The sequence below is a fragment of the Netta rufina genome, assembly GCF_964035555.1.
Source record: "Netta rufina genome assembly, chromosome: 6".
Taxonomy (NCBI): domain Eukaryota; kingdom Metazoa; phylum Chordata; class Aves; order Anseriformes; family Anatidae; genus Netta; species Netta rufina.
Genome location: NC_140129.1, coordinates 1383025 through 1409840, shown reverse-complemented (window position 1 = coordinate 1409840; position 26816 = coordinate 1383025). Strand labels below are relative to the sequence as shown.

Here is a 26816-nt window from a genome sequence, read left to right as displayed (position 1 = left end):
GCTTGGCAGTGTAAGCAGTTAATTTTCTTGCAGAGAGTGGAAAGATAAAGTAGAGGTGTGTTAGAGCCAAGGAAGCCTCCTCTTCGTTCACAGGAAAAGAGGCAGGTAAAGGTTTTTAGAGGAAGCGCTATGATTTTCCAGCACTTGGGGCTCACATTGCTAGCAAAGATGAGAAATGGTATGTGTTTAGGTCAAGGATACCACCAGTGATGGTATGAGACACCAATACTGACAGTAAAGCCAGATTACAGTTGTTTATGGAAAATTTGCTGTAGTTTTCTTTAGTGCCAAGCATGCAGCTGTATCTGCATGTTCTAGTGTTTAAGGGAATAGTTATTTATTGCTCCTTTACCATTGGGTTAACAACCCAGACTATGCACTTGTGCTTTTAGGCAGTATTTTAAAACACCGATTCCTGAAAAAAAAAAACGGAGGTATTTTTTAATTTTTATCTCCGGGGAGCTTCAGGGGCTGGCAGCCTTTGGTGCCGCTCGCTTCGCCGTGCTGGGCGAGGGGCTCCACGGCCGCACCTCCCCACATGGCCCGCCACAGGGGAGCTGGGCCGCGGGGCGGCCGTTGCGGCCGTTGTCGGGGCGGGCCCGGGGCGGGGCGAGGGGCGTTTCCCGGCGGGCTGCCGGCCCTGCCACCGCCGCGCCCCGCTGCCGCCCTCCCGTCCTCTGCCGCGGCGGCACGGCGTCGCTGCGGCCCGGCGGCTCTGAGGTAAGGCGCCGCCCTGCCCTGCCTTCCCTTCCCTTCCCTTCCCTTCCCTTCCCTCCCCTCCCCTCCCCTCCCCTCCGCTCGGCACCTGCCCGGAATGCCAGGGAGGGTGAGGAGCCCTGCGGCGAGTTCGCTGTGGCGGCGGGGGAGGCCGGTCGCTTCTCGAACGCTTCGCGCCCCTGAGGCGGGCGGGCCCGCCCCTCCGGCGGCACGGGGAGCGCGGCCCCGGTCCCTCGGCTCCTAAGCCCTGGGCCAGGGTGCCCGGGGAGCCGCCCCGCGGTCGGTCGCCCTTGTCCGCCGGGCGCCGCTGGAGCCCTGCTGGGCTGCGCTGCTCCAGGCTGTTCAGTAACAGCGTTGGGCATAAATGATTAACGGGCTGGGAGCTGGCGCTGTGCCGGCGCAGCCCTTCATCCCCGCCTGGCTTCGCAGCCAAACGCGCTGAGACAGCGCCGCTTTTGCTCCTGAAGCGTTGCCTCACGGTGCTGTGCGGGCTGCGGGCGCCGCTGCGAGCCCCGACCTACTGTGCTGCAAGGTAGGGACGAAGGCTGCCGTGCCCCAGCTCCTGTTCCTGCACCCGTTTAAGGATTTAATTTTTCTGCGCCGCAGTAAAAGATCGCTGAGGTGATAGGGCTTTTTTTTTTTTTTTTTTTTTTAATATACATATATATATATATAATTGTTGTTTTTCTTATAGTGAATGCAAACCTTAATCATTAGGCGTGGAATCTGTTGGTAAGCAGAGAGAGCTGGCAGTGTCTTTTTATTTTCTATCATTATGCAGTGCTTCCTTTGCTGAGCTATAAATGAGTAGTGTAAGTTTCCTTCTCAGCCTTGTCATCGTGTAGTCTGAATCACTTTTACTACTAGATTTGTTTTCTTTAGGAGAGCCAAGAGGTACCTCAGAAACTCCATCATTTTAATTCCAGGTCACATTCTCCTGCATTGGTTTGGTTGATTCCGGCTTGAACACGTACAAACGCTTTACGTGCTTCAAGGCAACTAATAGTCTTCTGTGGGAATTCCTTTCTGTGAACTTCTTTATTTGAATTACCAGTGTACATTATGAAGCATCTTTCTCCTGTTTCTTTGGGTTCCTGATGCAAACATAAAATGCCATCCAAAACGTGATTTTTCAAGGAACGCCAGCTAAAGACTTTGTTATGTTGAAAGCAGAAAGGAGTGTTGCATCTAAAATGCCAGGGCTAACCAGGAACATACTTGCACTAGCCATGCAAGAAGCCCTTCTGGGAGGTAACCTGTTGAATGCCTCTAGTTAGAGTCTTTAAGCTGCTGTGAGCAGGACGTTGTGTCCTGCCACAATTGTTTCTGTGGATGCAGTTAAACTGTGTAAACATGGAATGGTTTCCAGGTTAGAATGGGCTGAGTTTTATGAGGCTCCATCAGAGCCTGCTGAAGCTGAATGCTGCTGCTGGGTTTTGAGTGTTCTGCTAATTACATTAAGGGAGTTGAAAAAATTTGGCCATTTAGGAGAACAGCAGGATCTGTTAAATGTAATGACACACCAATCAAGATAAGGATTGTACTGTGTCAGGTGCTGTATAAGCATGAGACAAGGTGAGGTCACAACTCTGAGAATTGTACTGTATAAGAAAAGTGTTATGATTAAGATGAAGGAAATTAAATGTCTTTCAAAGTGTTTACGGGACTGCCCTTAACTGAAGGGTCTGCTTCCACAGTCCTTATCCACGCGGTTGCTTCTGAACTTAATAGACCCTGAGAAGGAACATGTACTTGAGTCTGTTTTGTTTAGCATTTAGTAATAAGCCTAAAAGTTGAACACAAGCATATCCAAGTACTTTCTATGTTGAGGAAGCTTGGGGTCTGAATCTAGATCAGTTTTTTCTTACCTATGCTTTCTCAAAGAAAGGGAAACAGGACTATGTCAGGATACCTTCTCACCATTTCTGAAATTTTAAGGGCATAGTTGTCCAGAACTGAAACCTATGGTTTGGGTCTACTTTTAAGAGAAAGCACAAGATTCCAGTGGCCTGAGGAGTGTTTATGTTTTGTGTTCTCTCCTAGCAGTGGTGGAAGTACCAAAGTCATGCCTGTCAGTAGTTACAGCTAACCTGTGTTTGGTGGTAATTCCCCTACATCATTATATTTGTGTTCTGTTTCACCCATGTGTTGCCTCCGTTGTCATTCTAGGGACTGTATTTTCCAGTATGTTTTCAGGGCTCAAGTCTTAAAGGTCTTTGCACACTGTTAAGTAATGTTAGTCATGCAGAATACAAACAAAAATAAAAAAGTCCTCAAGCACTTCCTTGGAACAATACATATCCAAAGGAAAGGTCAAACTCTACTTTTCACTGTGCACTGGAGGATTTTAAAAATAAAGCTACATAACAGTTTGGAGCAGAAGATTCAGGCAGTGAGGCTTTGCACAAAGATCAAGGGAAGAGAAACAACTTGTAGGTGATTGTAAATTGTAATTTACTTGTTAATATTAAGGATTTTATTGTCTGTGCTGCTCTGGGGGAATACGACCTCATACCTATTGCTGTTACTATTTTTTCCCATGTCCTTATTAGTTTTGTGCGCTTTCCCTATCCTTCTGTTTCTATCTCCTTCCTTCTGCCCTTTCTTCTTTCCCCAGATTGTTCATGAGTTTTCTGTTCAAGTTTTCTTCTTAATGTACAAAAATGAAGGGTTGCAAAATAGTTAACTTTGATAACAAAGTGTCTATTTTAGTCTAGACTTTTGGCATCTTAGTCCATCACCTTCCCCCTGTTAAGAGTTACTTGTAAGCATCATTGTGTAGCATTACTATATCAAATAATTTGTCCCTGAACTTCAATGATTAGCAGGGGGCTGCAGAGTTCATGCCTCTTTGCTCTGTTTGTTTCTGAGCACCTTGAGCTCAGGAGCTCATGCTATCTTGTAATACGCCAAAGCCCAACTCCTTTCCTGATGTGATTTGATAGGATGGTCAGAAGAGCTAAATCCAGTTCATAGCTGGTGTCTTGGCCAGTAGTGTGCACAAAATATATTGCTTCATTTCAGAAAGGGTTGTAGAAGCACGAGGAATATGAACTCTAGGATGCTGGAGAGTGAAAACTGACATTTTTGACTGTTTAGTTTCACAGTATGTGGGTGGAACAGATGGGTGAATAGGGCAAGTCTGACAGTTGTGACTTTTGTTTCTTAATGGAAAGTGCAGTAATTTCCCTAGTTCTGGATATGGATTAGAAGAAATCAGGTTTTGCTTATTAGCCTCCACTGTCTTTCCTGCTGAAAGTTTGTCTGTGTGAAGCTTATTTAGAAACTCCATAATGAATTCCTGTGTGCAAATCCCATTTTGGGTGTGCGTGCATTTGCATGTAAAACCTCATAACTGAAAGTGTGAGTGGGGCTGGAGAGAAGTGAAACATTTTCCTACTTTTCAGAAGTCAGCAGACATAATTGACCTTTTTTGCGAGAGACTTCAGAAACAAACTTAAAAATTAGTTAAGAGTCAAATGCTTTTTTTTTTTTTTTGTGAAGAAGCCACTGTATACTTCATATGTAATAGCAAATTTGCTCAATTACTAAGTGATTATTAAGCAACAGTCACAATGCTTTCAGCTATTATCCCAGTGCAATTACACTTATACCAGATCTCTTACTGAAAAAAGTTTCCAGGGATTTTGTGTTTAGACAAGGCAAATAGTGCTGCGGACCCTAATTAGGGATTTGGAATAAAGTCAAAACTCTGCATGCATTTACAATTTATCTTCTAAAACAACTAATATAGAATGCCTGTCCATCTTTTAGTAATATGAAAGAGGCAATCCAAAAAATATGCTTGGCATATACATAGTAGGAAAGCGTTGTGGCATAATGTTTTTCAAAGCCAGTTCTTTTCTTGGTTTGCTTTTAACTGAAGCCATACAGTTTCTTCAAAAGCATGAGTTACAAATGAATCTGCGATACTTTGTGACTCCTTGTCCTTTTCCTTCAGACAAAAGGCCCTTTCAATCCATTGTGGAATAGTCACTGATTTTCATGTGGTCGTTCAAGAAAAGGATAGTGATTGGTCTTCATAATGGGCCTTTCAGTAGTCTCTCTAGTGGTTTGCTGACTGGAAAAAAAAAAAAAAAAAGAAGAGTATGGTTGTGTACTGTATCCAGTGCTAAAATTACTGGTAAATCTAATCTTTCAAGTATTGAAAAGGTAAGAGTTCAAAGAAGCTTCACGCGTTTGTGAATACCAACGTGCTGCTGCTGCTTGCAGTTGTGTGTCAACTGGTATGTTTTTTAGTTTTATGTTTGTTGGTGAAAGATCTGTTCCTTTTCTTCCCCACCCCACCCCACCCCCCCCAATGTTAGGTAAATTAAACACAATGTTTCCATGAACTGTGTTCTTTTGAGATGGTTGATGCTGTTCTGTGTCCTCAGTGGTGTGGAGCAGTCATTTGCTTGTGCTGTGTGTGGCCAAGTGGACAGTAAGTATGGTTTCTTGGAAATGTGATTATCCTGGAAAGTTGTGGGTATGTTTTGAGTTAGCGCTAAAGAAGCTCTGTTATGACTGTTGTATCAGAAGTACAGTCTCACTGAGTTGTTATCCTTTAGTGCTGATGAGGTCAACCTGCCTGGCAGCACTTCAAAATAAACACACGCCCCCATTCAGGGCAGTTAGCCTGGTATTTGTTGTCTTATCCTTGTTCAAAATCTGTGCAAGGTGTTCTGAGTCTTATCTGGAACAGCACCAAAAGATAGTGTTTGTGTTAGATTTTTCTCAAGAATGGTAGCTCTTCTGGATCTTGGTTGATTTGTGTTAGCACATGCACAGCTTGCCCTGAAGCTTCAACACCAGGATGTCTGCCTGAGTACTCTCCATGGTGCAGAGAAACCCACAGCTTTTTATTGCTGCTGAAGGCTGATGTGTGCTGGCAGCTAATGGGGTGGTAGATCAGAACTTGAGACTTCCTTATGAATTTAGATAAAACTGCTAAGAAAGTGTTTGGGCTTCAGATGACTCTTAAGCTCAAGCATGTACTGAAATGGTCATTTCAGACTGAATTACTTCATAATGTGTAAATAAGAAAAGCTTTCAGTATGTACTGGCTTACACACATGTCCAATGTGTGGCGTCCACTTTTAATGTTTAAATGAGTGTCCTGTGTGAGTATAACTAAAGGCATGAAAAACCCTACACGTGCAGTCTTGGTATGGTAGTAGTCTAAATGAACACTAAATATGTTCAGAGACCGCGGTTTATGCTAGTCATGGAAAAACTTACAAGTCTCAAAATGTCATCACTGTGAGACTCATCCTTACTGTATTGATGAGGGAATAACTATCTTATGCAGTAATACTAGCCTATACAGAATTTGATTTAGTGATCTTTCAGACTCAGTCTGAAAAAAGTGTTGCCTTTTTTTGCAGTTGTGTTTTCCAATAATAACTTAGTGCTGGCTGCAAATTGTTTTGAGCTGGCTGGTCTGTTAAGCTATTGGCATGAATTTGTGCTTTCGTGTTAGGATGACAGCTTGTGTTCCTTGCTCTGGAGCTGATGAAGAGTGCAATAGCATGGAGGAAGAGTGCTTGCACAGAGCTTGGGTGGAGAGGCTTCCACAACTCCTGAGGGTTCCCAAAGCAACTGCTTTGCTACTGCACTGGAAGAGGGAAACATATTTCTCATGAAAATCCCTGAAGAACTTGAGGGTTTTCTTCTTTGATAACAGCGAAATTACGTTGGTAACAAACATGGTGGAAGCCAGAAAGGAATGGATGATACATCTGGCCAATAGAGGCAGACAGGTTGAAAGATCAGGACAAAAACACAGAAAGGAATTGGAAGATCAGGTGGAGTATTGCATGCATGGAGCTGTAGAATGGGTAGGACAAGAGATGGATATGTCAGTGGTGCCCTGAAGAAGTCTGCAAAGTGAGGGAAGTGCATGTGAACTAGAGCAGCTGCTGTGTAAGAGGAGTGCCTGGATATCTTTGTGTGAAGAGAGCAGAAGATGGTGGTTGGAAAGAACCCTGGTGAGAGTGGAAGATCCTGGGGGCTAGAAGGAGCACTGGCATTCAGAGGACACCAGGTTTAGATACCCCAGTGGAAATGAAAGCTTGTGAGGTGAGAGGAAAGGGGGGGGGTAGGGATTACAGGGAAGATCTTTTCTGTGTAATGGTAGTACAAGATCAGGGTTTGTCTGGCTGTAATGGGAGTGAGTGACAGATAAGGATCTTCCTCAGGTGGGGCCACATGGTTAAGGATCTAATGGAAATGATAGTCTTGCACTGATTTATTTGTCTAATAGTGAGCCCAATTCTCATGGAGCTTATGCTCGCTGAAATCCACGAGGCAAGTTTGCCCCACTACCATTGCTTTCTTGTTGCTCAACAAAAAGTTTTTCACTTGTTCTCTTGCTAAAACTGCACACTTGTCTTTAATATCCATTCTCTTGTGCCTTACTGACCTACACATCCTGATTTATTACCAGATTGCTGGTGGGTCAGAAGGCTAGAGAACATGGCATAGAGTTGATTACAGTAGCCGCAATGAGATTTTACATGGTGAAAAATATTTTATCCTAAAAGAGGTAAAATAACCTTCTGAACAGTAGTGTATCGGGGAAACATTGGGCTGAACAGACAAGCAGCTCTACAGTAGAAGATCTCTGACTTGCTAATATTTGTCTTTGTGTGAAAGGGGACTGTGGATAGTGTCATAACTTGTCTGGCACGTGCTTCAGTCAGGAAATTGACACCAGTGGAGTCGCACTTTTTTGATACTGGTGTAAATTTTGTATCTTGTCTTATGATCTTTTTAGCTTTTTATTAAATCTTGCTAATTTTTTTGTTATGCAGTTACTTTTTAGTATGAGATGCTTCTAACCCTTGAAGCGTCAATGATGTAATGGGTCTGCAGCACAGCACAGCTTGTAACCTCTCAATTCTTTCCTGTCATGAGAAGCTGAAGCCCTTCTGTCTGAAATAAGTGAAATTCAGGTCCTCTGCAAGTTAGTTCCTGGGGAAACATTTCACACTAAGGCTCTGTCAGTGCTCCACATATGTTAGCAGTTCTGCAGCCCTTGTGATGTGAGGGGGAGTTGAGCACTATGTCCTTCCTCAGGAGTACTGCACAAGAGGCAGCTGTGCACAAGAGGCTGCAGCAGCATGCTGCCTCTCACTCGAGTGCTCTGGTGCTTACGCAGTGCTCGGTCCTGAAACTTCTGTCAGCTCTGTGAGTGTGTTTGCAGTCCACAGGGTGTGTTGCAATGAGAGGTGCTCTACAATGTGAAGAATAATATTTTATTTTGTAATGAAGAAGCCTACAAAAAACAAGGAAATGCTGAACAGGGCAGACAGTTTGGCATTCTGGAAAGTCACTTTGCTGTTGCCTAACATGGCAACAGATGGTCATGTATGTAAATTCATCCATTACGCTGCCATCAGCTGACAAAGAATGATGGGTTGCCTTTCTCTTTGCTAATGGGATGAGCTAAGATTCCTGTGGTGGCATTTTAACATGATTTCCTTCTCTGAAGTTACACTGTATCTGACCCTGATTATTTTTACTTACTCTGCACATAATCCAGTAGCAAAGGTGGGAAGTTTCTAATTGCCGTCCTGGTGCTGGATTTTCAGAGATGATGAGCACAAAGTTTTAATTTGAATTGTGTTTAATCAGGTCCTCCAAAAATCAGACTGCGGGTGAATGGTGTTACCTTCCAATGCATTTTAATGAATTGCCAAAGAGAAAACTAGATTAATTATGCTATTGAAAGGGACATATTAAATGGAAGAGGAATCATCTTGTAGTTGCAAGAATATTAAACTGTAAAAGGTTAGTTGTTACTATTGTTGCATCATATTAAAGGAATAAGGCAAAGTAAATGCAATTCTTAATTAAATTGATAGCACGCTTAAGATACCACTTAAATATTTTAGTTGTTCTCTCTTGAAAATAGTATCTTCGTTTTAGATAGCAGCTGAGCCTGTATTAAAGATTCTGTAAACTAAAAAAAAAAAAAAAAGTTTCAAGATTACTGGTACTTATGACAAAAAATGGGCATCTTATATCACGATATAATGCTTGTTCTAGGGTGATCTCTGCCTATCAGGCTCTGCATGGTCAGTGAGCTGCCCAAGGTTTCTTCAGTAGTGATTTAATAGAGGGAAATGGCTGAACAGCATCATAGCAAGTACCATGTTCTGTGATAACAAAAGACCTGTGTGAAGACGACTCATTTTGAAATCTTGGACTGTAAGATAGGAGTGTGGTAAAGCATCTTCATCACATGTGTATGGGAGGAAGGTTCGTGCAGAGCTGCATTTCTCCTGCAGGCCTTATGGCAAGCATGGGAAAACCACTGGAGCTGGAACCAGCTGGCAGCCTATGTGCTTTGGAATGACTGTTGATGAGGGTGTTGTTTTATTTTTGTTTTTTTAAAACAAACCTGGTATTAGACTCCTAAAAAGCTTTTTCTTTTTACAAGTTTAAGGACTTCTGCCATGGTCTTCATGGGTTTTCACTGCATTTTTCAGACAATTTCAGATTGTACTACTGACATGGAAAAAAGCTTTGGGAAAGAATTTGCTGTTAATTGAAATGGAAAACACAGAATTGCATGGGGTCTTGAACAGCAGATGGACTACATCAGTTATTAAGTGACCATATTAATGCAGATGTAGAAAGGTACTTGGTCAGGGGTGAAAGTTTTCTTTTTTTTTTTTTTTTTTTTAAAAACATGCAAAACCACACACACATACAAAAAAAACACATGTATACAAATAAACCGTGTAGTCAAAGGAAATGTTTGTTGAGCAGTCATGATAGGAACAAGGTAGAAATGTATCAGCTGCTCATTTTCAGCCCTCTCTGGAATCTGCTAGGTAAGATTTTTAGTACACCTGATAAAAGGAAGTCTAAGGAAGTGCGTGTATTATCTGTACTGTTGTACATCAAGAATGAAACAAAGATGGTGGGATTTACTCCAGTCTGACAGTATATGTTTTTTTTATATCAGTTTCAAATTTTGTGTAGTTTCTTCATTAAAAGGGTCAAGCAGATTATCATCACACAGCTTGATCCTGCATCAGGATCAACAGAAAGAAATGGGACCCAGCCCTTGCCTTTCCTAGCTGTTTCCAAAGATTGTTCAGAATGCCGTTTCCATACTTGGAGCATATGCTGAAATTTGGAGCCATCCAGGAGTCTGGCTGCTTTTGATGAAAATCCAGGATTTTTGTTGTTGCTTTTAAAACAAAGTAAGAGTAACTCAGAAGTTGGCAATTTTGACTCAAAGTGGCTAAATGAATTCAGGCTGATAATTTGTAAAAAATAAATAAATAAATAAATAAATAATAAAAAATTAAAAAAAAAAATAAGATTCTACCTGAAGTCACATGAAGTAATCAAGTTCTCATAATTCCTTGAAAGGAGAAGCCAAGAACTGCTCGTAGGGTCCTAACGAGTACATGGTAGCAGCCATATGATAACATTCATGCAATTAGTGACAGATGTGAGCATTCTTCTGTGAGAAACATAAGCAGCTTAAGTGCATTGAGCATCCAATGATTGTTCTACCAAAATGACAAGCCACCAGAGAAGAACCACTTGTACATGTATAAAGCATCTTTCAAAGCTGTTACAAAAATGTCTGTGCAACTCCATTTCATATGCAATATGTGTATATAAGTGGTAGGGCCAAAGGAACACCTAGATCTCTGCAAACTTGGGTGTGTTGCTGAAAATGTTTAGTTTCTTAATTTTTTTCTGTGATGTTAAATCTGTGTGATTCAATTTCCACTTGTGCAGGTATTGATTTGCCAGTTTCTGAGTTTGTCGCTTAGGTGAAACAAGAAGAAGGGGGGAAAAAAGACCAAGCAGCTCTCTGTTTTATTGATTTAAGTAATGCTTGTTAAGCAACCTAGCACAAGGATCTTGTCCAGCCATGGCTACATTGCCTTTCATCTGGGCTCCCTCCAGGGCTCTGCCTCGGTCAGTTTCTGAATTATCATTTAGAATCTTTTTGTTCGTGTTTTTTGTTTGTTTGTTTGTTTGTTTTTGAATTCATGGCCTATCCTTTATCCTCCCATGATGATATAGTAGTAAAATTGACGTCAATGTAGTATACTCAGGAAAGGCTGTATATCCAGAAATCTCTTCTTAAATGTCAGGTGTGTAAAGACTAGTTAATGGTATTTCTGATAATTGGTTGGACTTTACATCCTATTAGAATGTTTTGTCTTGAGGCTTTTAAGTATTTTGACTTTTTTTATATAATATATTATAGATATATTTAAGAATACCTTAAGCTTGAAGGTTTTCCTTAAATTTCTGTTACTTAACCATAAGGCATCAGTGGTGAAGGAAAACCCATCAAAGGTTTCGCATTTGTTTCTTTGAGGGCTAATGTTATGTACTGTGCTGTATTATAGTTCGTATTTCTTCTTTGCATTTGCGTTACATTTGTTTTTGCGTTGGGGAGGGACAGGTCAGTTGTGGCAGAAGACTGCACTCTGAGTTTTTCCTTTTCTTCCTTAAGCTGGAAGTTCTGACATTGATAATAGGGAATTGGTGACAAATTAATATGGCCTAATGCAATGATGAATGGCAGTCCTGTTGCTTCCATTTTTAGATATGAGATTAAAATAATTGCTTCCCTCCCACCTACATCCCACATAAAATGCCTTTTCCATACAAAGTGTTTGTAGTGCATTCAAAAAAATAGTAGAAGAAAATCATATTTCTTTTCCCTTCTTTATTTTAGAGAAAATATACACTTTAGTTACTTTAATTATAAAGTTTCAATTCTTAGAGTGCAGGACTTTAAAACAACAAAAATAAGGTTTTCCTTTTTTCTACCTTTTAAACCCATTCCTGGAAATTGTGTTACCAACAGGTTCCATAGTCCCATGCAACCATCTCTGCCCTTATATTTAGCGGAGGGATATTGTCCTGCAGCAACAGTGGCAACCACAAGATGGAAATGGCTGTAATATGTTATATTATCAGCACATGCACAAATCAAATGGAAATTTTGCACTATAAACACTCTAAAAGTGATCAAATTCTAGTGCAAAGTGAGCTACAAGGTGAAATTCAGTGGTTCAGTTTTTCTTATGCATACATAAAGCTGAATTGTTGCTGTCCTCATGTTAAAGTGTGGATGGGAATGGGGTAGAGGATTGTTTATAAAATTATTTGCAAAACTGAATAAAAATAAAAATGATTGTTTCAGTGGTTACCTAAATCATACAGTTTTGGCATTTAAGCCTGGCCTGTCCAAGGTTGTACTAAGGACCTCTTATCCCAGAACCAATGTACTCTGTCTCAGGCACTAGTCTAGTAATCCATCTCTTTTTCTCCCATCTCTACTCTTGATGCATTGCATTACCTTTTGTTCCTTCCTTGCCAACCTGCATTTCCTTTATTGTTTTTAAGTATTGCATGTCAGATATCCAAAATGCACCTAATGCAATTAATCGTAATTTAATGCAGAAAGAGTTTACTTGCCCCCTAGAGATGAATTTCTGACATGAGTTTCTAAGTCTTTAGTGTCATGATACTGCATCACTTTATTCTGAGGTTCTGGGTCTGTGAAGAACGGAGCACTCTTGCCCAATTTCTGAGTTTCTGATCAGTCTCTGATCAGCCTGTTGCTCAGTTACAGGTATTTTTGTTGTTACTTTCTCACCTGTCCCCTCTGTACTTTGTATGTGGATTTCAGCTATTTGCAGATCGGGTAGAGATTGTTTCACTCCTTTGTCAATTCCATAGCTTTAAGTGCATGTTTAATGTTGAGCACTTGCCAGTGACAGCAGGTGTATATTTTAACTAATGAAAAATACTTGTATCGCTGTATTTTAACTCAAAATCTGTTTTAATTGGATACTTGCAACAAATTCATAGCACTGTTCAGAAAATGTTGAATGAGTCCTACTGTTATAGTTTCAGCAAACAATTTATTGTACCTGAACACACAGAAGGAAAAAGCTTTTCTGAAAATGCCCCACCACAAATGGCTTCTAACCCTAAGGCCAATCATAAACTTCCAGGAGCAATACAAATCAGGGTTGTGTGAAAGCCAGGGGTATTGTTTCCCTGGATAAAATGATCTGAATCTTGTAAATAGTAAAGGTAAGAACTGAGACTCAAGACCAGATATCCTGATGCATACTTTTCTGAACATCTCATCAATATAATGAGAGATCTTGTTTTGATTAAAAGCTGATGAGGGCACCTCATTTTTTTCTCTATCCAAACTAGCACTGTATTAACACCTGTGGCCAATATAAAGCATCATACATGTTGACATGGCAGGTCTTCCTGGCCATGTGAGCAGGGATGTAGAGCCAGGAGACTCCTCCACATTGTGGAGACACGATGCAAGGGGAAATACAGGGAGGAGTTCACAAGCTGAGGGTGACAGTGTCTTTCTGCAAGTCTTACGGCTTCACTGTGAGATGGATTAGGGCTAGACATGCAACAGCTTTCCATGGCTATCAAATGCTGTTGACATGGGTTTCCTCCCACCGCAACAAGTGGTTTGGATTGTGCGGCAGCCATTGTGCCTGTACTCTTCTACTGCAAGTCACCTGGTAGCACATTGATTCACTGCTCTTAATATTCTGCGTGCATAGTAGCATGTACCTAAAACACCATTTCTTATCCAGAGGGTCTCACAGGCCTTTAGGAGCCCTGATCAGATACTGCAGAAGATAACAATGAAGAGTGGCAGCAATGGACTTTCGGTCATTGAATACTAACAGTTTGCTGTTAGTATGTTTTGTGTTAAATGAAGCATTTGATTATATACAGGATGTGAAAAGATGTAGACGTTTCACTCTTGTTTTGTACCTCGGTTAATTCTACTTTTACAGTGTGCTGCAGTCCTGAACATACACCAGGAGTTGCCTGTATGGCTCGTCAAATTCATTGGCTCTAGTAACTCACTTGGAGAACAGAAGTATACTTCAGAACTGAAGGTGAAGAACATTAATGTGGCTAAGGTAAATCTTGTTTTTTAGCATATTGGCCCATTGAGGTCAATGTATCTGAAATCTGCTTGAAATGTGAAAAGATTTACTGACATATGAAAGCCTCAGTTACTCATACTGAGAACTGTGGTTAAAAGGATTATGTTGAGTTCATTTCATCAGTGATGTGAGCAGAGAATATCCGTGCAGCTCCGTCTATGAAAGTTAAGAGACTGGAGAAACAAGAAAGGTAGCTTGTACTATTTGTTTTTATTGTGTTCCTCCCCTCCTCTACATAAATAAGCAACAATTTTAGGACTTAAAATGGAAAAACATGTAGTATCAATATACTTCGTACGTCAGTGTACTATGAGTTTTGAAATGTGAAACTGGTGTAAATGTAATACTTCTTAAAGCAAAGGTTGGGTTAGAGATCGGGTTGGGTTAGATGCTTGGCCACGTTGCATGCATATAAGTGTTTTCCAAACAACTTTGTCATTAAAAGTAGCGTGTCATTTCTTTTTATTCAGTGTACAACGAAGTATGCAGACTATGTCTTGTGGATATTGCTGTAACAAACTTCACAGTTGGTATACCAAAGACACTTAGAGCAGATGTGCCAAGTTATAAGCCAGTTGCTGAGGTAGTGTCAGCAGTAATTACGTGTTTGTTTCTAGGAAAGTAAATACAGACTGGAATTCTAAATCAGTGATCCATACAGAGGGTGCTATGCCAATAAACTCAGCCAAGCTATGATTTCCTTTAGCACAGGGTGGATCTGAGTTCACTGGAGACATTCCAGATTTGTACCAATGCTTACAGCTTTCTTTTCTGCTAATGAGCTTGGATAAAACTATTTTTGCTTTATATTAGCAAAAATCCTTCATAAGTAAAGGACTGACATAAGCATTTCAGCTGAAGCCCAGGTCAACACTTTGTAATCAAAGACACAATAAGTTCCGATACGAACATTTTGCTGCAAAACTTTAGAGGTTATTTTATTATTTGTGCATCATTCCTATGAAATGGCATAAGTTAAGTGTTTCATGGATCCTTGTGTCTCAGGGCTGTGAGAGCTCTGCATGCTTTCCTTTGTGATGCGAAATACCACACAGGAATGAGATCTCATTATACTCATGACTGAATTTGACCAAGATCCCCTGAGTAATTTTGCTCCTCCTTCCCATTAAAACTTCAAAAGAATCTAAAGCTACATTTGTAAATTGATTTTGTTATACATTTTTTCATTATGATCCCATTCTTAGAGTTTGTATGCAGCAAGAAAAGAGGGCATTTTCCCATTCTATATGGAGGGAAGTAAAGATTGGACTTCTATGTTAGGAGTGTATCTGATCCCAAGTGCTCTATGTTATAGAACCCAGGACACGTGCTTTGTGGTTCTGCTCAGCTCTTTCTTGGAAGGAAAGAGCAGTGTGAAACAGCTGAGAGGACATCTGGCTGGGAGTTCTCAGTCCTCCTCCTTTCCAGAAAACAGGATGGAGTGAGGTGGAGCAGACTGGAGGGATCCAGTTGGCTCCTGAGCAGAGTTGGTGCTCTCAGAGCAGGACGCAGTGCTTGCTGCCAGGGGTGATGCAGTGTGCATCCCTCTGCTGGGCATCCTGTCAGTAGGGGTTGCCAGGTGATAGTCTTCTTCTTCGTGCTTTGTGTCCTGTTAGGTTGTTAGAAAAGTGGATGCTCAACACTGTAGATGTGATGTGATTTAGTATCGATGAAAGGTTCTGCTCTTCCTGTTCCTTATGTGATATTTCTCACAAATACAGCAAGGGTGGTGGCAGTAAACCAAGTTTCTCGAAGCCCCCCTCTCTCTATGTCCCAGAGTAACTGGGATGGGACGTTTCTAGGCACAGTCTCTAGTTGGGTCATTTAGGTGTATTTTGGTTACTTAGTTGGTAGCAGACAGTAAAACCCAGTATCAGCTGGTGTTAGCATCAGGAAAAGTTGTAAATCTGTTCCTCAGGATTGAGCTTTCTGGTCACCCCCTGCAGATTGCACAGCATCTGCATATTCTATGTGTTAAGCACACCTGCTGTACCTATATTATGTTGCTTTTGGTGCTGATCTCACTGTTGTACCTGTGCCATTTAATTTCTGCAATGCTATCTACTAAATTGCACCATAAGCTCACCGTTCACAGCACTGATGTATTATCCACCTTGCACTGATTATATTCAGTAGGTGCCTTTTTTGTCTCTTGAAATTGTACCTCATTCTGTGAAAAGCAGGTGTTCTTGGATATATTTTCACTGCCTATTGTTTATTTAGATAAGCAATTCACCAACTTTTTAAAAGCATCTTGTATGTATTATTTTCTTTGTCAGATTATGATTGTCTTGAAATACCTATATATACCAAAACACACACACTGGTATTGTTAGTAATAAAATGTTTACTTTGGTTTTGATCCGTTGAGAAAAAAAAAAAAAAAAAGCTTCATAAAGTGCTGGGGAAAAAAAAATGTGAGACAGAGGGCATGATTTCACTTGAGTGTGCAAAATATGAAGTACTACTCCCTTCATAAGCTCCTGTTCTTCTGTTGGAAGGTTGAAGACAGATTACATGGTGGATGTGCCAATTTGAAAACAGTGTTGATAGTGCCTTAATTGAGAATGAGGTATTCCAGCTGTCATTAATCATAGAAGTTGTAAAATGCTTAATTGTTCTGGTTTAGTAGAGATGAATGGGAGGACAGTTTTTGCCCAGAAAATGACACTGGATTTTTTAAATTTAGTTGTGGTTTTTATTATCTTTTAGAATTAATTATAAGATTGTTTTGTGTAAGCAAATATACATATATTTACAGGGGTCTGCACTGAATATTCTAATAAATCTGTGGAGCTTATTTTTAACTTGTCACCACTTATGCTGTCTGAGACATTATTTTTGAATTGCTTAACCTCTATAAAAGCAAGCTTTTATGGCAGCTTGACCTTTCAGTGTGCAAAATTGGCAAGTAAAACTCACAGTGGACTCAAAGTGGCAGCAGAATTCAATTAAGAGGAGAGGCAGTTTTCACACAGAGTTGTGGGAGATGTGTAGAGTCCACAGAGTGTATGGACTCTTTCTCAGTTGTCTTAAGATCTGCGGAGGCCCCTGAAGTGTATAAAAATGGAGCTCCCAAAGCTCCTTTAGGCATATCCTGGCTCATCAGGGTATCAGTGATTGCCTTAACCAGGGCTCTCCAGCTTTGTGATGTTGCTTGGTTACCATCATTCCCACAATTCTCAAATAAAGCAAAGCAAATGCGTTTTGTTCTTCTTTTAAAAAGTTCCAGTTTATGGACTGGTCTACTGTGTAGATCCAAACAAAACAGAACTGTAAATCCTCTACAGCTTCTTTAATGATCATTTTTTTCCTCAAGTATTCCACGTGGCTACTCACAAAAGCTTTCTACTTAAAATATGTTTTTGTCAGTATATTGGACTAATTCTTGGATTCTGCACAAACTCATTAAGTTCAGAAGTTAGAATCCTGCCTAAAAGTATAGAATAACAAATAATGGTTTGTGCCATCAAGTAGACTTCTCTGACTTGCTAGCTGCAGCTGGTATACTGCCTTGTATTTATACCGTACGTGCATCCTCTGAGGGTAGGGAAAAGGCTACAGCTTAGCTTGGAATGCATTAGAGAATATTTCATTTATTAACAATGATAATGAAGAACTGTCATAAGCGTTGGCTGACAATCTCATGTCATTTTGAGTATTTCTGAATGTAGCCTCAGAAGCCCTGTCCTTAGGAGGATAACTTTGACTCATGGGCTAATGTGTTTCAGTGAAAATCCTCATCTCAAATCCAGTTAGCCAATCTTGACAAAGTATATATATGGATACTAGGAACTGAATATAGCAAAAGTGCCTGGGTAGTTGTTCTGTTGTCAAAGTTAATTCCCCAGATGAGGCTTTTCTGGAAACTTTACATGTGGATGAGTTTCTTCATAAGCAGTAAAAAGCTTTCATAAGTCCACTAGAGTCAGTAACTGCGTGCATAGAGTGAGTTCCAGAATCCCTCTTATGGTTTCTGAGAACAGAGAAGGCTAAAATAATTGGAGATACTTGAGGTCACCCAGAGATTGAGGAGGAAAAAAACATCATCTATGTAAACAAACTGTGAAAGGATCTATCAAAAGTATTGACATGGTAGGAAGCAGGCAGCAATTCTTGTAGGAAGCAGAAAAGCATTGCCTGATGCCAGCTGTCTGAGTGCTAGTGCTTTAGCAGTGCCCACAACTCAGTCCACTCTATTTTGCACTTACAGTGAGTCTGGTGGTTTAGACAGTGAACTTCTGAGAGAGGTTTCCCTTCTAGTGAGATGCAATGTGTTTAACTGCGTGGTGTTGAGTTTCTAGTGCCATGTGGCTCATGTATGTCTGTGTTACAGGTCCATTCCAGCCCCAGTTTGGTCAGTAGCAAATGGATGAAGCCCATGATGCATTGAGAAGAAAATACTGGCTGGCATTGAGATAGCAGGAATAATGGACTCAAATAATGACTGTTAGGGGAGTAAAGATACTTACAGACTTTTTAGCTGTGGACTTGTTTTAAAAAACTTGTTTGTAAAGAGTCTGAGGCCTATCTTGATGCTCTAGTTCATCCATCATAGAGCTAGGAAGAGTTTATATCAGGTAAAAGAAGTGAATTATTGATATTCAGGTCCTTTAAGACTTATAGCAAGCATAGTTTTATTTTTTAAACCATGTGATTTCATGCTGGCTGAAACTGAAGAAGCAGTGCCAGTTGTATTTCTGATTGCGTAGTATGCTCTCCGCTGTGAGAGCCTTCAAGAACAGTTTTTCTCTTTGACAAGACCACACAGCATTTATAGGTTTTCTTCCTCACTGCAGCTGTTCTTCGTTTACTGTAGTTCCCTCCTGGATTGGTGTTGAGCATGGATACTATCCTTTGCCCTACTGTGGTATTGTCCCATATGTGTCACTGGACAGAAATCTGGCATAGGAGGTGAGTTGGTCCAATCCTGAAGCTTTTATATGGTTGTTTCCCAATCCTAAAGTCAGCAGACTTCTTGCTATATAATCTTTGGCAAATACCAGATAGAAGATGGTTTTAGTCAAGAAGCTTCTGATTGTATGCTCTTTTGTTGTAGTAAGAAATGCACATTGTAAGTGTCTGAACTGCTCTCAGAAAGCTGAATCCTGCTGGCTATCCTTAACGCTGCATTCCCTGGCAGAAGCTTAACGCTGCAGCAAACAAAATGAAACATGCTGGCCAAGCAGCAGAGACAGGCAGAGTTCAGCCTTAGGAGAACATTACTAAATGGCTAGGTACTGAGGTGCAAAACAGCAATTTAGCAATTATGTTGAAGTTGAGTAGTGACAGACAAAGAGTGCTGCTTACGTTGACCACATCAGAGCTCCCGGTCAGCCTGTGTTGGGCATAAGGTTGAGGCTTAATGCCTTAAGTTTTGACTAGTTATAAAAGACACTGAAGTTTGCTTTCCATGTGCTAAATTACTGTGCACTGGCAGCTAGGGAAGTGTGATTGACTCACTAGCTTAGGCCAAAATCTGAAAACAAAAAAGGTCCAAAGAACATCTAGTACCAAAATTCTCAACCAAGTCTTGCTGTTTTTGTGTTACAGCCGATGCTAAATAGCCTCTGCATCCAGTCATGTCAACTGTAGACTGTGGTTCTCACACTGTGTTCCTTCAGTGACTCGTGGTGTCTGATTAAATTCAGAGGGTTGTTGGGTGCTGCCAGCTATGGTTTAAGTTGGGGTTTTGATATAAGACTGGAGGACTTTATTGCTTGCTTCCACAAGGTTGTGAGTTAGATACAGTCAGGTAATTTTCAGTTATTTTTAGTGCTGATTTTTGTCCCTAGGCCATACTTTAAACTCTGTTTTGGCCTATGTTTAGGATATTTCCTCAGGAATGGAGGTGTCAAAGGTTATATTTACTGTTAGGATCTGGAAGGCTCACAGGACTGCAGTGGATTTAGCAGAGTGCAGCGTTCAAGCTCTCCTGTGTGACAGGTGGATTGTGAAACCTCAGGTGAAGGTTGGGGTCAGGACTAGGCATCAGAGAGAAGTGGTCAGAGAGCTTGTTTTTCTTGTTAAAAGTGTAAAGCAAGATTTCAAAGGATAAAGACTCCTATCCAGAGTTAGAAAGTTTGGTTCTGCTCTCTAAACCCATTACAGCACACATCCCTATGGATAGCTGTTGAGATCTAGATTGCATCTTAGCTGCTGGTTCTAGTGCTCATGTGTGTCGTGTCACATTTATACCAGGATTAGGGAGCTGTTAAAAAGATCAGAGTTCAAGGTGGAGAGATTTTAAGTGCTTGGTTTATTTGTATATTCTCCAAGGCTGGAGAGCTGTGATAGACAAAAATGTAACAGGAATCACTGCTCATGTTCAGTTTTGGTGCTGTTACTTGTCACTGAGTTCTCTTTAATGGGAGGTTTGGGGATGTGATGTCTGAATATCTGCTTTTTTCTTTGTGTCCCGTTGGAAGGTACAGTGGTTGAAGGTTCTGAGAGGGTGTTTAATGGTGTCTCTTCCACACACAGTGCTTTCATCAGCCATAGATTTGCCAAAACGGGATATGGGCTGCTGTTTTTAAAGTGTTAAAATATGCAGAGTTGCAGCACAGTTTCCTACTTCAGGGTCTTTTTCTGTCTGAAAACACAAAATCACTTTGACCTGTGATTGCAAGAAGTGACTTTTCATTATGGTGGGAAATTACCTTAAATATTTGCAGACTGTAAGCTACAGTATTTCACTTTTATATTATCAAATAAATTTCCTTTTAATTGTTGTACATTCACTCTTGATTTCCTTTCTCCTCCCTTGAGTCATTATTTTCTACATAATGTTTTCTTTAACAATATGCCATGAGGACAAAATGGTGAGTCAGGAAGGTAATCAAATTATGGAGGGTTGTCCCATATGAATTCATATATTTTCTATCAAGTTTGACCAAGTAAGATGCAATACCTTGAAGAAGTGGTAACGTTTGGGAGGAAAGCAGCTTTACAACATCCAATAAAACATTCTTTTTGTAATTTTGTTGTATGGTTTATAGTTGTCTTGGTTACCTGCTTTGTCTTTTTTACTGTACAGTGGTACAAAGCAAAGGCTTCTGACTTCAATTTTGTGCTTGTGTTTTGCTCTCAAAGTACAAGAATTACAATTCAAATTTAAATCATTTTATGCCAGTGACCTTATTTCATATCAGAGCCCACATAAGAATGGGCTTCTAAGATTACACGTCCATTTGATCATCAATATTTCATGAAGTTCAAGAGAACAAAAATAGTTGAAAGAACTCATATAACAGGGGAAAAATACATTTTTTGAAGTTGTAAAGCTTTTCTGTTGTTGTTTTAGAGTTTTTGTTGTTGTTGTTGTTGTTTTTTTAACATTTTAATTTTCCTCAAGTTCAAAAGCAATCACTCTCTCAACTTGTCCTGAAGGATCAAAACTGAGGTTTAGCAGGTAGTATATTATGCTGGGGAAAACACAATCACTAGAGTGTCTCAATACAATAATGTGCATAATCTGGTCTGCTTAAATCCTAAAAATACCACCTGCAGACTACAGATAGCACTTTAAGGAGAGGGGGCCCATATTTTGGTGTAAGAAATGCAGTAACTGCTAGGCATCTTACTGTCTTGTTCAATCTAAGTTTAGGTGCCTGTTAGACAAAAGGGAAGACTTCACAGTCTTCCTTGTTCTCAGCCCTTCCTTGTATCCCTTTTGAAGGGAATAAAGAGCCAAATCTTGTCTTTGTTTGCATCAAAGACCAAAATTCTGGCAGGGCCACAGCATGGGTATTCTGCCCAAAGACATGCAAGTGAGTATGTTTACCTTACCAGGTTTCCAGCCTTCCTGTTGAGCTCTGAAATCTGCACCTCTGTGGGTTCCAACACCAAGGATTGCTCTTTAACATTGTGACATGTGTGAGTGGTTGTATTTCTTCATTCAAGTATCACATTTTAAATTGCTCCATTCATTCCTTCGATTTTGAACATGACTGAGTCTCAGCAAGCCATGTGGAAATCCATGTTCTTCAGTCTTGCAGTGAACTTTGGGACCTAAGCCGTCAGAGCCTTTGTTGTGGGAGGCTTTGCTTCAGGGAATACCTGGATGTTCCAGATGCAATTAAGAACTTTGTACTTTCCTTTTAAAAGTGCAGGCTTTACTTTAAAGCACTTATGTGCTCCAAAGCTTCACTGGAGTCTTTAGGAAAAGATACAGTTTCAATAAGCAAAAACTGGCTAACAGAGGACAGCAATCACATTTCTAATCTATTAGAGTGAATGTTTTGTAATACAGAAGGAAAAATATTCCTGCAAAGACAAACAAGTTGTACTGGCTTAGGAGAGGCTGGTTTTAACAATCGGGATGTTCAGAAATGTCAAATAATAATTCTAGGGTTAGCTGGGAGACTGCTGAATAGGTCTTATTCCCAAGCAAACAAGGATCAGTACTCACTTAAGTGGCAATCAGGAAGAAATAATTCATGTCTTGCACACATGGCTAAACTATAAGCTAGTCTGTGACTGCCTTCTCCTTGCTGCAGTATCAAAACTTACCTATTACTTCTTTTCATTATTTTTCCTCTTCCAATGAAATCAGGAAATCAGTTTCTGTCCATCTGTGTATGGATGTGGACACACAACTGTGGTTATATGTTCTTAACTTTGGGGATAATTACTCTGAAATTTCTGTGCAGATCAGCAAAGGCATTGTCACATGGCCAAAATGCTGGTGTAACTCTGGACCTCCTTTTGTTTCAACTGAATTGGTGCTCTTGAGATAATCACAGAATCACAGAATTTCTAGGTTGGAAGAGACCTCAAGATCATCGAGTCCAACCTCTGACCTAGCACTAACAGTCCCCACTAAACCATATCCCTAAATATTGCTTATTGGAGTATGGTCACACTGAAATTACATTGGTGCTGTTCAACGAGATTGAATTAGTAACTGCTGAGTTAGCGTATCTGTTGCACCTACAGCCCTCTTGTATTAATGGCTAGAACAGTTTGTATTATTGAAGGTTTATCTTTCTGTATATCCCAGTGTGCTGGATAGATTGAGTTTAAAATGAATTATTTTTTTAAAACTGGCTTGTTTTAGCTGGGAGTATTGTATGTGCGGTCAAGAATGGGTCTAATGACAAGTCTTAGGCAATTGCCCAAGCTTCTGTGGCAGTGAAAATAAGCCCTGTAAAAGCTGTTTAAGGGTATCTGTCAGCACCCCCATGTGTTGGCCAGAGCGGAAAGGGAATGAGGGATGTTTTTTCACAAAAGAGTCTCCTATAAGGAGAGAGCACCAAAGTAAATCAAATGTAAATTGACAACTTTCTTTTTAACTTCCAGCTGTCTTTGCAGCAGATACAGTCCATTGGAGAAGACAGAAAAATAAGAACAGAAACTGGAGTCATTCACAGTCATAAGATACCTTTTATATTTGTCTTTGCAAGTCATTGTGACTGGCATGTGACTAAATAAGCTCAGAAACTGAAGTCACGCTTTCAGCCTATCCTTTACAGCTGAGTTGGTCGTGTTTCTTGAGCTGTCCTGCAACAACTGATCATGGTGCCATGTGCCACTGTGATCACAACAGAAGGAAAAAAATAGCAAGAATTGGAAGAATACTTGATTCGTTCTCTGTAGCTTTGACTTCTTACTTATCCTCTAATTCTGTATCTTTGTATTCTCACTTTCACAGTGCACATTAGTGTTATAAATAACAAATGTAAAGTCTGTTTACTTAGAGCTTTTATCAGTGTAGGAACAGGAAGACAGGTACTTTAGGGAGTTCTTTTGCCATGGCAGTGCAGCCTATTTGAACGTCTTAAAAGCTGCTTTGGTTCCTGTTTTATATGTGGAGTCTATCTTTCACCTTTCCAGATGCGTTTCTTTCCTTTACCTTCTTTCTATGTGTCACTAACTTGACAATCTCTTACTATAGTGTCCTTCTGCTTCCCCTCATCCTTTTCAAATTGAACCTCTATGAAGAAATATCATGATTTGCAACTGAAGGTTCTGCTGAACTGATATTTGGAAGTCACCTCTCACTAAGTAATGTCTAAGGTAATGTCCAGAGAACGGTGGAAAGAGGCAGCTTCATAGCAATAATAATAATAATAAAAAAAAAAAAGGTAAACTTATAAAATACTGAGAAATCGGGTCTTTGCAATTGCTTCAATTCAGAGGTGGCAAGAATCCAGTATTTTTTGACACTTGTTTTGAGGGAGATAATAATTATCTAGTAATTCCTTTTACTATTGTGTTTGAAAGTAGTTGGTGTCTGTCTGTTCAGCATGTTTTTAAAAAAAAAAAAAAAAAGTATAAGCTGCAGCCTGTTCCTAGCCTAACAAGGGAATTAATGTCTTCATCTTTCTGTTTTTCAAATGTCTTCAAGGTTCTTCTGTTTACTTGCAACTTAGGATATCTGGATAGTGTTCCTTATGAATTGCTTCCTGGGAAGTCTTCAGTGAATCACGTGTTACCTCATTTTTGTATCAGTGAAATGATGTAACAATACTATTCTTCTGCACTTGAGCATGGATTTTTGGAGGATAAATAGATCGTGTATCAATGCTTATGAAATACTCAGACATTATTGTAACAGGCAAAGAGAGGACTCATTTGCACACATCCTAGATTGCACATAACCATATTTCTGTGGTATTTCACCTTTCTTAAGGATTTCAATTTTTAAGCACAGTTGCTACGTGGCAAAATGCCAAAGTGTTTGGTGATGGAAGGTTTATAGGCAGTGGCTGAATAGATTCAGTCTGTTAATCGTTTAGCACTTCAGACTCAGTAGCTGTGAGCAGTGTGACTTCCTCAAAGGAAAGAAGATAGATATGGGTGCCCAAAGTAGTTCTTACACATCTGCTGTTCTGGAGTGTGGCTAAATACATGGTGAAATATTGCTTGTCTGACTGTAAGCTCTGTCTATTACAACTAAGTGAATCACTGGGTCAGTTCCCAACCAGACCTCGAGCTGTCAGAAACAGATGGTCAGTCTAGAGAGTGGGATACCTTGGAAGCATCTTCACCCTTGTCAAAAGTGTTATACAACACAGGAATTTCTCAGAAGAGCAGAGCTGGCTTTCAATGACTTCAATTAAAAGGTGATAATTTCTCAGCAGAGTTTAGTCTTCTGCATCAGAATAATGGCCTGTGGCTCTGAAAATGGGGAAATTATTGCTGTTAAGTAACTGGAGGGCCAAATTTGTGTACCAGATCATGTACTTGGAGGGGTAGGGGTAGGGAGGGGTCAGTATAGCCCTCAGGCTGATAGAAGGCTGGTTTTCCAGCTCTGAGAAACCTTCAGGTCACTATTAGAAGATGGCAGGTGTCTGTAAATTCTAGAAATAAAGCTTATATCTTTAATCAATACTGAAAATGTTTCCCTATAGTTTCTTTCTACCTCAGTACCCATCAGTAAAATAATTTTAATAATACTTAGTAACTCCGTATAGCTCAGGTGATTGGATGTACAGTGCCATACAAATACCTACAGAAATAGTAGAATATTGCAGATACTGAATACTGGAGGCAAGTTTTACATCAAAGTCTGAGAAGAGTATAGTACACAAACGTGGCATGGGTTTTCTGTATGACTTGCTGTAGAGGGTTTGCCCTGTACAAGAGCTAAGCACCCACATAGCAGCTTGCTGACTTCCCTCACTCTACACCAATGGGATGGGGGAGAAAACAGAAGGAACAAAAGTGGCAAATTTTGTTTGACAAGCTATGGTTTGAGATAGACTGTTAATATGTGAAGGAAAAGGGGTGGGGGTGTGGGAAGGAGCAGAAATAACACAAGTAAAGGGAGTTGATTCACTACCACCTGCCATGTGCAGGCTGATGCTCTGCCAGTCTCTGAACAGCCACCTTGTAAACAACAGCAACAAAAGCCTCTCACCTAGTTTTTATTGGTGAGCTTGAAGATTCATGGCATGGAATATCCCTCTGGCTAGCTTGGGTCAGCTCTTCTAGATGTCTCCTCCTAACCTCTTGCCTACCCCCAGCCTACTCAGTGTGGGCAGGGGGGAGCCTTGACACTGTGTAAGAACTACTCAGCAACAGCCAAAACACTGGTATGTTATCAGCGTTACTGTAGCCTCAAATCTAAAACCATATGGGCTGCTGTGAAGAAAATTAACTCCATCCCAGCAACGCTCAGTACAATTTTTAATGGAATGTAGCTTTTTAACGAGTTACTCCAAGAACAAAATCCTGTTGTAATATTTTTAGAACATAATTTTCTTGATTAAAAGTGTTTTCATGTGCAGATATGAAGTTTCACATTAGTGTTCTGTAAACTTCTGAAAATTTTTTAAAAGCCCTTAAATGTGTGCTTATGTTCATCTTTCTCTGAAAAACATCTGAAAACATGTATTTAAATTCCATGAAATTCAGTAGCACCTAACTGTTTTTATGAATTGATGCTGTATATTAAAGCTGATTGTTCTGCAAGAGCAATTCTGAAGAAAGGTCTGATGTTTGCACTGGGCAAGTGGTCTCAGAAATTGCTAGTTATAAAAGTGCCTAGTCACACATCTTGTTGCAGTTTTTATATATAGATATGTAATATTCTGCCTAAAAATAATCAATGCTTCCACTTCTCTGAGTTTATCATGAGACTAGACAGATGAAATGTTTTCAGTATTAAAGCATTAAGATTGAGAATTGCATGATTTACCCTAGGAAATTGCAAAAGAAAAAATAAAATCTGATGAATGAAATCTTTGTTCAATTCTGATGAGAATTGTAGTGAATCACTGTCAGAGTACCTGTTCCTTGCTGCAGCCCTTTATTTTTGATCAGATACACTGTTGTCTGTGGAAAAAATAACTGGTAGCTGTTTGAAAACAGCTCAAGAAATATTTCAGGTTAGATTTCATTTATCTTATTAATATCAAAGTCTGAAACTGAAAGCAGGTTGAGCTTTCACAGAATTTTCATAAAGATTAAAGGAGACAAGCTCTTGAACAGGTACTTTATTTTTAGGATATGTGGAATGCTCTGTTACTGTTAGCCCTTTATTCCACTTATGCTAATATTAAGGTGGATAAGCACTTGCTTCTGGTGGTGAAAAGCATCACAAAATCTTGGACAAATGTGTAGCAGTGTGATGTGTCTGAATGGAAGAGCTCAAGGTCTCCA

At 40.1% G+C, this 26816-nt stretch overlaps 1 protein-coding gene across 4 annotated transcripts in view; it reads left to right on the top strand.

Moving 5' to 3' along the window:
* The first annotated feature begins 609 nt into the window (after nt 1-609).
* Nucleotides 610-26816, top strand: part of SPATS2L (spermatogenesis associated serine rich 2 like) — an 82912-nt gene continuing 56705 nt past the window's right edge. The window contains exons 1-2 of one of the 4 annotated variants that reach the window (XM_084288919.1): nt 610-720; nt 13554-13682. The gene's annotated coding sequence lies outside the window, so the exon portion shown is untranslated. Of the gene's footprint in view, nt 721-1123; nt 1250-13553; nt 13683-26816 lie in introns of those variants that run through there. The other 3 variants (XM_084288918.1, XM_084288922.1, XM_084288920.1) reach the window with 3 other exon arrangements.